The following is a 9833-nucleotide window of genomic DNA, read 5'->3' as shown; positions in this document are numbered from 1 at the left end:
CATTTTACTTACATCTCTATTAGCAATCTACTAAACATGAAAATGAATACTTTTATATTATACCTTTGTAGTGTTTTAAGTGTCTATTAAAACAAACCTTTGATTTTTGTGATAAAATAGGCAATTCAGCATGCTATTTTTCTTATTATAGATCACTTTCAATATAAGCATATACAACACAGTGATTTTGACATGAAAACGTACACTCATTTAAAATGAGTGTGAATTATACAGGTGCAACTTATGTTCAGGAATGAGCAATTGTGCATACAATTTCTGAGCCTGATTAAAAGTATATCTGTATATATAATTGTATATATGATTGCTGCTCACACATCACAATGTGGTAAGAATTCTGTTCTGAATGTAAAACCTTTTGTATTGTAAATCTGAAATTGCTGGAGTTTAGTTGCTTCTGCAACAGCAAAACTCGTGAAAAAGAGAGAAACAAAGCTCATGCTAAGCTGGCCATTTCTTAGCGTCTGGCCAGCTAAAGGCATATATGTTGAAGGCCACTGTAGGCATATATGTATGTTGCTTTCAGAAATTTTAAGACTAGGATGTCCTGAACATATAAGGAAATGAGATGATTAATGTAATAAAAGGTATTATTTAAAACAGTGTTTGTTTGTTTGATTTCCTTATCTCTCCCTCAGAATTTTTGCTCAGCTTCGAATAAAAAGAATATTTAGCTCAAATTTATTAATAATTAAAATTAATTATTATTATTACTTGTATTTCCATAGTGCCATAGGGCCCTAGTCATGGACCAGGACCCTGCTGTGCTAAGCACTGTACAAACACAGAACAAACATAGAAAGCCCCAGTGCTTTGCACCCATACATATCAGTGTATTTTAGGCATATTGTTTAAAAGCTGAATGTGGTTGAGGACAGTGGCAAGGTGTGCGGGTGGGAGAAGGGGGCAGGCCATGAGGCGAAAACACATTAAACCATAGAAAACATAGAAATGTACAGCTAGAAGGGATCTTGAGAGGTCATCTAGTCCACTGCACTGAAGCAGGACGAAGTATAACTAGACCATCCTTGATGGGTGTTATTCCAACCTATTCTTAAAAATCTCCAGTGACGGGGATTCTTCAACCTTTCCTGGAAATCTATTTCAGAGTTTAACTCTACCTTAGAGTTTGAAAGTTTTTCCTATTATCTAACAAATATCCCTTGCCACAGATTAAGCCCATTACTTCTTGTCTGACCTTTGGACATAGAAAACAATTCATCACAGTCCTCTTTATAACAATCTTAACTATTATCAGGTCCCCCCCTCAGTCTTCTTTTCTCAAGACTAAACATGCCCAGTTTTTATACCCTTGTCTTATAGGTCAAGTGTTCTAAGCCTTTTCTCATTTCTTTTGCTTTCCTCTGGACTCTCTCCAATTTATCCATATCATCTCTAAAGTGTAGCACTCAGAATTGGACACAGTACTACTGCTGAGGTCTCACCAGTGCTGAGTAGAGTGGGACAATTACCTCCCAGGTCTTACATACAGCACTACTGCTAATACATCCCAGAATGATATCAGGTTTTTTTGCAGCTGCATCACTTTGTTGACTCATATTCATTTTGTGATCCACTATAACCCCTAGATGCTTTTCAGCAGCAACACCTTTTTGTAGCTGTGCATTTAATTTTTCTTCCTAAGTGAAGTACTTTGCATTTACCTTTATTGAATTTCATCTAGTTGAATTCAGAGCACTTTTCCAATATGTCAAGGTCATTTTAAATTCTAATCTTGTCTTCCAAAGTGCTAGCAACCCCCTACCCCCCCATTCTCAGCTTGGTGTCATCTGCAAATTTTATAAGCATACTGTCTACTCCATATACAAGTCATTAATGAAAATATTCCATAGTACCAGACCCAGGACTGGCTCCTGTGCAACCCACCTAAATATGCCCTCCCAGTTAGATAGCACACCATTGATAACTACTCTTTGACTACTATGTTTCAACCAGTTGTGCACCTTACAGTAATTCTGTTTAGGCCACATTTCCCTAATTTGCTCATAAGAAGGTCATGTGGAACTGTGTCAAAAGCGTTATTATATCACATCTACTGCTGCCTCCCACCACTAGAACTGTCAAAGAAAGAAATTAGGTTCTTTTGGCATGACTTTGTCTTGAAAAATCCATGCTGGCTATTCTTTATAAGCCTATTATCGTCTATTCTGTGGCCTGCATTGTGCAGGAGGTCAGACTAGATGATCATAATGGTCCTTCTGACCTTAAAGTCTATGAGTCTATGAATCGCTTGTTTAATAATTTGTTCCAGTATCTTTCCACGTATCAAAATTAGGCTGACTGGTCTATAATTCCCCAGGTCCTCTTTGTTCACTTTTTCAAAGATGGGTGCTATGTTTCCCTTCTATAGTCTTCTGGGGCCTCACCCGTCCTCCAGGAGTTCTCTAAGGTAATTGCTAATGGTTCCACAACTGCTTCACCTAGTTCCGTAAGTATCCTTGGGTGAATCTAATGAGGCCGCGCTGATTTGAACACATTTAATTTATCTCAGTATTTTTTAATCTGTTCTCTCCCTGTTTTGCCTTGTGTTCCTTCTGTGGGAGATTTTGGGAGCAATATGTTTTGGGAGGGTCATAGCGGTAACATGTCTTGAGCAGGGAGCTGTAGGATTAGCCTAGCAGGGCAAGCATCCATTCTGGGAGGCATGGGAGTTGGGGGGGATGTGGCAGATTTTTATGGGGAGAGCATGAGGGAGATGTGGGGCATGGGTGGCCAAAGAGGAATGGAGAGGAGTTGTGCCCTGCTAAACCTCCAGGCCTCAAGCCCATCCACTGCTCCTCCCTCAAGGGCCATTCTCCCTTCACACATATCTGTGTTCTGCCCAGGCACTGAATCCCCCATCATGGCCTTCTGCTCCCCAGCCCCATGACTGCCTCCCTGGCTCCCCAGTTCTGTGCAAGACACCATTTGTAAGTCTAATAATGTAGCTGATAAGACTTGACAATTCTGCTGGCTATTCTTAGTAGAACTAGTAAAGGATATGCCAAATTATGTTAAGTGATGTGTGGAAATGTCCAAAGCAGCCTATCTGGGAGAAGTCATTAGACCTTATGTGTGTGTGTCATGCAGTTTATGGAGACTGTGGTTCCTTAGCTAGGGGGAGCTGAAAAAGGGGGAGATACTAAGGATTCAATTTCAAAAATGGAGTATTTTTAAATGTTTCCTCTGCCAAGGACAATGTATAATAATAATTAATAATAATCTGTATTCCCATAGCACCTAGGAGCCCCAGTCATGGACTTAAAGCCCTGTTGTATTAGGAGCTGAACAAACTCAGAACAGTCTCCACCCCAAGGAGCTTACAATCTAAGTATAAGACAAAAGACAACCAATGGGTACAGACAGATGGGTGAGTACAAGGAAACAATGAGTCAATATTGGGGGTGGGATTAGTTAGGAGAGGATCAGCTAAATGGAAAGAGAAGGGAAGGGAAGGGGGTGAGGTGGACAGGGCAGGGGAGAAGACAGTAAGTAGGGCATGTGTGGAGTGAAGCTGAGATGAAGAGACTGGAGGGAGGAGAGGGGAAGGTTGGAGGAAATAGTCAGTCAGCATAGGCTTAGCCTAGCAGGGCTTTTCAAAGAGAACACTCCACAGTTTTGACTGAAGGTGAAAAAGGTCCCTCTTCTGTAGCTACCAGCTAGAGTCTGGCTGGCACCTCTTGAGAGTTCTCCTCCAAGGCCATGTTGTTGGGGGGAGGGAAAGGGAGACACTGCCTGGCTCCCAAAAACAAACAAACAAAAAACTAATAGACCATTCAGTTGTTCTAGGACGAGTTAATGCAGGGGTAGGCAACCTATGGCACACATGCCAAAGGTGGCACATGAGCTGATTTTCAGTGGCACTCACACTGCCTGGGTCCTGGCCACCAGTCCATGGGGCTCTGCATTTTAATTTAATTTTAAATGAAGCTTCTTAAACATTTTTAAAACCTTATTTACTTTACATACAACAATAGTTTAGTTATATATTATAGACTTATAGAAAGAGACCTTCTAAAAACGTTAAAAGTATGACTGGAAAGCGAAACCTTAAATTAGAGTGAATAAATGAAGACTCAGCACAGCACTTCTGAAAAGTTGCCAACCCCTGAATTAATGTGTCAGTTTTGGAGGCGCATTTCCACCACAAAAGTGTGAAAAACAAGGATTTTATTCCTGAGTCAAGTCCAAGTCTCAGCACAACCTTACCTATGGGGTTGTTGTCTGTGTGTCAGGCTGTGTAATGTTGAACAGATTGTGCTGTTTTCTTTAAAACAACCTCCACTCTCTTAGTGTGGAAGGACCTTGCCATTCATTGTCACAATGATAGCTGATGTTTTGGGATGTTTTTAAAGACATGCACTTGTAACAGCAGCAGGAGTTACACACACATACACATCTGCCCCCACTTTAAACATTATAATGACCACTGAAAGCTCCAGCATGGAATTTTCATTGCTTGAAGTTAGCAGGATGTTGTTCTGTTAGGGGAATGAAATAACAGCTAATTAAACGACAAAAACTCTCTTAGCTTATTATAATAAGCACAAGCCACTAAACGATTGCGATTTGGAGCCATATATAACACTGCTCTACAGCCAAAATGCTTCTGAAATAAATGTAGTCCAACTTTACTAATTCTGGGTCACTGAGAATGAAAATGATGCTTAAAATTGTTGATTGGCTCTCGTTTTCAAGATATGCTATTGGGTCAGTATATACGACCCTCGACTTGGGAATGGCGGAGGATACGTGAGTTAAAAAGGGAAGGGATCTCAATTTAAACCAGAAATGACTAAAATACATCTTTGACTGGATCTATGAATAAATCTATGACTGGGTTTGGACAGTACTTGCTTTTTAGGCAAAACAGTGAATGATGCAATCTGAAGCTAGTATTGCATCATACATGATATGAATTGCATCATGTTATCCTAGAAGTCATGGATGATGCAATCATAACAAAGCTTACATAACTCTGCTGAACAAATTGCCCTATATCAGCTCTAGAAATCATACAGTGTCGTGCTCTCTTACTTGTCAGTGTTTGATTTTGCAAAGGGACACATTTCTGTTTAGCCAAAGTGAGCAGAGATGCCTCGTACTTGTGTGAACAGTGCAGATAACTTCTGCTATGTTTGTGGTGAAGTGACTTTTGCATCACAAAAGCGCAGTATAACCACTATGGTTAAGAAAGCCTATCACCTTTATTTTGGCTGCAAAATTGGAGATCAGGACAAGAGGTGGGCCCCACACATATGCTGCAAGACTTGTGCAACAAATCTTCACCAGTGGTTGAACAGGAAAAGGAAATCTATGCCTTTTGCAGTGCCAAAGATTTGGAGAGAGCCAACAGATCACACCAGCAATTGTTACTTCTGCATGGTACCTCCAGTTGGGAAAGGTGTGTCAAAGAAGAAAAAGTGGACTGTGCATTATCCAAACATTCCATCAGCTCTACGCCCAGTACCCCACGGAGAAGGACTGCCGGTTCCTGATGCACCAGAATCATTCTCACTTGAGTCAGAAGAGGAAGAGGAAGAGGATGAAACTTCTGGTCCTGAACCATCAATGTCACAGGACCCACATTTTCTCCCATCCTCCTCCTCTGAACCACACCTCAGAACACAAGGTGAACTGAATGACCTTGTCAGGGATTTGGAACTACCCAAGAATAAGGCAGAGCTGTTGGGCTCCAGACTACAGCAGTGGAATCTCCTGGCAGGCTATCAGGGCAAATGGAGCCCATCAATGCTTGCAGACTATTGCTGGACAGTGACAAGAGATGCTCCATTTCATGAATACAAGAGACAAGCCAAGAAGCGCCGAGTAGACACTGAATAGGACTAAACTACGTACATACTAGTTTTTTGCCTTTTGTTTCATAATCAATTTTATTTATATAATCCTTTTGCTGATTTTTAAAGTGTTACATAAACAGGACAGGTGAAATATCATGTAAAGCAACCATAAACTCATGAAAAGACCTAGGTTTACAATTTATGATTAAAACTCTACTATCTACACAATATACATAGACATAAAATGTAAAACATTAAATATCTTAGAAACAGTAGCCAATCAGTTGTTTTAATTGTCATATTTGAATTCAGCACATCAAAATACATAATAAATATCACATTTTATCTCTGAAGCAGACGACTTCTCAAAAATTGTAGACCAGTGTAATCACAATACACAAGATCTCTGGGGGGAAAAATATCAAAAACAAAAAACCCTTGAAACATACATAATGTATATTGTACAAGTTACATGCTACCTGACTAAACTCTGATTTTGGAAATAAAATTTACTCAGATACTAAGGCATTTAATGTCTCTTTCCTTTGACTATAGATTGATCCAAAAATAGCTGTCCATGTTGACATGTAGCATAGGGGAGGGCAAGTACGCAAGAATTAGAACATGATCATTCAAAACAGTGCACTGTTATGTCAACAGGACAATACAAGAAAAATTGTACCTTGGGAGCTGTCCATTTTGCTGCAGATCTTAATACCTATTCCAGTCAGCATTTCAGACACAAGGTTCAACTAATGTTACTAACCTGGAAAACTCAGAGGAAGGTTCCATTGATAGTGAATTTTTGTTGTTTCCATGGCCCCCATTACTGCAGGATACGAGGACTTCATAATCTTTGATGGTTTTATCCTGACAATATCCCTGTGAGATAGGAAAGTACTATTATCTCCATTTGACAGACAAGAAACTGAGAGAGAAAGGCCTAGATCCTCAAAAGGATTTAGGCTCTGAATACCTTTGAGGATCTAGACTTAATTGACTTGTCATAAATCACCCAGGAAGTCTGTGGCATAACAGGGAACAGAATTGGGTTTTCTTAATCCTAGGCTAGCTCCCTAACTGCTGCAACATCCTTCCAAGTGGTAAGTGTCTCAACATGACGAACTCAATTGTGTCCAGCCTGGGCCTACTTGAACCAATTAGAGCATTCTTAGTTAGGGGAAGCCAACCTCCCTCATCTTCGTCTGAAACAGCCAAAGTCTGTTGACCTTCGGGACATCACTACAAAGTACATTTTTTGAAAGGAGCTTTTTGAGGAAAGAGATACTCTATGAAGTGGGGTGACATACAGCAATCTGCATCATAGAGTCTATTTAATTATGGTTATACTTTATGGGGTTGCTGTTAGTTCTCTACTTTACTGTTCTTTAGTGCTCAAGTTTTTCCACAATTGTCAGGGCCACAGTGTGTGGCTCTTAAATATTTGATTTCAGAAACAGTTAAGATTATGCCCATATTTAGATTTATAAGACTCAGAGAAGTTGCCTACCTCACCCTTCACCAGTGGAGAAAATTAGGGTGAACTGTTTGGTAGCACTTCAATATTTGTTTTAAAGGCAATAAGCCATATTAGCATTCCAGATGCATTTCACCAATATTGATCCTACTTGCTGAACTAGTGTTTTATGTAATTTTTGTGCTGCTGCCATCTGGTGGTGCATTAATATTGCGTTTTGTCTGTGTGTGCTGGACAAGGAAGTTCTAGTGCTGCCTAATAACTGTTAAAGTGATCTGCCTCTTTGCTGATGTATTAGAAATATTTTTAATGCAAAATTAAGTTGCATTATTATTGGTGGTGTGCTGCTGTTTGCAGTGGTTTCTTTCCCATTTCTTCTAAAATCTACATATATTTGTTTCAATTGATATAGAGATACTAATTAGTATTACAAATGTAAATTGTAACTTTTAAAAATACAACTGCTCTTCCATCATTTCACAGAATTTAAGGACCGAAGGGCCCATTAGATCATGTAGTCTGACTTCCTGTATATCACAGGCCCTTAAATTTCACCCAGATACCCCCCAAATGAACCTAACAGCTTGAGCTAGACCAAAGTGGTGCGTGCCACAGGCAGAGAATATAAGAAAGTGAGGTGCTACCACTTAGGGTTGCCAGGCATCTGGTTTTCAACTGGAATACCTGGACAAAAAGGGACCCTGGCGGCTACAGTCAGCATCTGTTAAAAGTCCGTTAACCCTGGTGGCTGTTAAAAGTACAGTTAGTGGCATACCCCAAACCCCTCATTCCCAGCCCCATCTCAGAGCCCTTACCCCCAGACAGAGCCCTTACCCCCACATGCCCCAACCCCTTGCCATAACCCTTATCCCCTTCTCACCCTCCGAACCTCTCGGTCCCAGCCCTGAGCACCCCCTTACACTCCAAACCTCTCATCCCCAGCCCCACCCCGGAGTCTGCACCCTCAGCTGGAGCCCTTATACTCCCCCACACCCCAACTCCCTGCCCCAGTCCAGATCCCCCTCCTCTATCCCAAATCCCTCATCCCTGACCCCACACAAGAGCCCACACCCCCAGCCAGAGCCTCACCCCCCTACACTCCAACCCCCTGCTGCAGCCCGGAGCCACTTCGTGCAGCTTGAATACCTCATGTCTGACCCCATCTCAGAGCCCACATTCCCAGCCAGAGCCCTCCCCCCACCACCCAAATCCCAACCCCCTGAGCAAGCCTGGAGAAAATTAGCAAGTGAGGGTAGGGAAAGCTAGTGACAGGGGAGGGGAAGGCAGTGAGTGGGGGCGGGGCCTCAGAGAAGGGGCAGGGCAGGGTGGGAACTTGGATGAGGGGTGTGGGAGGGGGTGGGTGTGACATTGCACTCCATATGCTTTATGGAAGTATGCTTTTGAATATGATGTAACTGAAATATGCTTCATGCAAAAGGTCTTTTGTAAGGTATTATAACAAAGGTTATAAACTACTGAATATATTCCTCCTATTTGTATGCATGTATCATTCTTGTATCTAAAGCTAAATATGAAGTATAACTCTGAGGTCCTATTGTAATTATCCAAAGTGTGGGCCATTAATGGTGGTTTAGAATCTTGATGGTGCTCATTGACTAGGACAATTGGTTGTAAATGGTTGTTACCTTCAACCCAGGAAAAATAGACACTAGGAGGTTTTACAGTGACATGTGACCATGTACCTGATAACGAAATCCATTTTAATCCTTGTACTTTTCCATTTAGTAGGATAGGTGCAGACCCAGAGAGACAAAAGATTTCCGCCTAGTGCCAAAGCTATAAAAGGGGGTGGAGCAGGACAAAGGAGGCTGCCAGTCATGAGAAAACCCCTGCTTACCACCTGAAATGTCTGCTGGAACTAACAAGGACTGTACCAGAGGAAAGGATTGGGCCCAGACTAGGAAGGAGTCTAGTCTGTGAAAGAAGCTTATTGGAACATCTCTGAGGGTGACATATTACCTGTAATCAGTTTCTTAACTTACTAGGCTTAGACTTCCGTGTTTTTGCTTTATTTTGCTTGGTGACTTACTTTGTTCTGTCTGTTGCTACTTCAAACCACTTAAATCCTACTTTTTATACTTAATCAAATCACTTTTATTAATAAACCCAGAGTAAGTGATTAATACATGAGGGAGCAAACAGCTCTACATATCTCTCTATTAGTGTCCTAGAGGGAGGACAATTTATGAATTTACCCTGTATAAACTTTATACAGAATAAAATGGATTTATTTGGGGTTTGGATCCCATTGGGATCTGGGTATCTGGGTGCTGGAGATAGGCAACCTACTGAGCTGTTTTCAGTTAAGTCTGCAGCTTTGGGGGTGTGGACCATCAGGCTAGCGTGTCTGGCTCAACAAGGCATGGTTCTGGACGTCCCAAGCTGGCAGGGAAAATGGGCTCAGAGGTAATTTCAGCACACCAGGTGACAGTCCCAGGGGGGTCTTTGTGACTGAACTCGTCACAGTGGGGCAAGGGTGTTTGGTTTTGTGTGAGTAGAAAGTTGGCTACCTACTA

The sequence above is a fragment of the Gopherus evgoodei genome, chromosome 3, assembly GCF_007399415.2.
Source record: "Gopherus evgoodei ecotype Sinaloan lineage chromosome 3, rGopEvg1_v1.p, whole genome shotgun sequence".
In the NCBI taxonomy this organism is placed as follows: Eukaryota; Metazoa; Chordata; order Testudines; family Testudinidae; genus Gopherus; species Gopherus evgoodei.
This window is presented reverse-complemented; position numbering follows the sequence as displayed.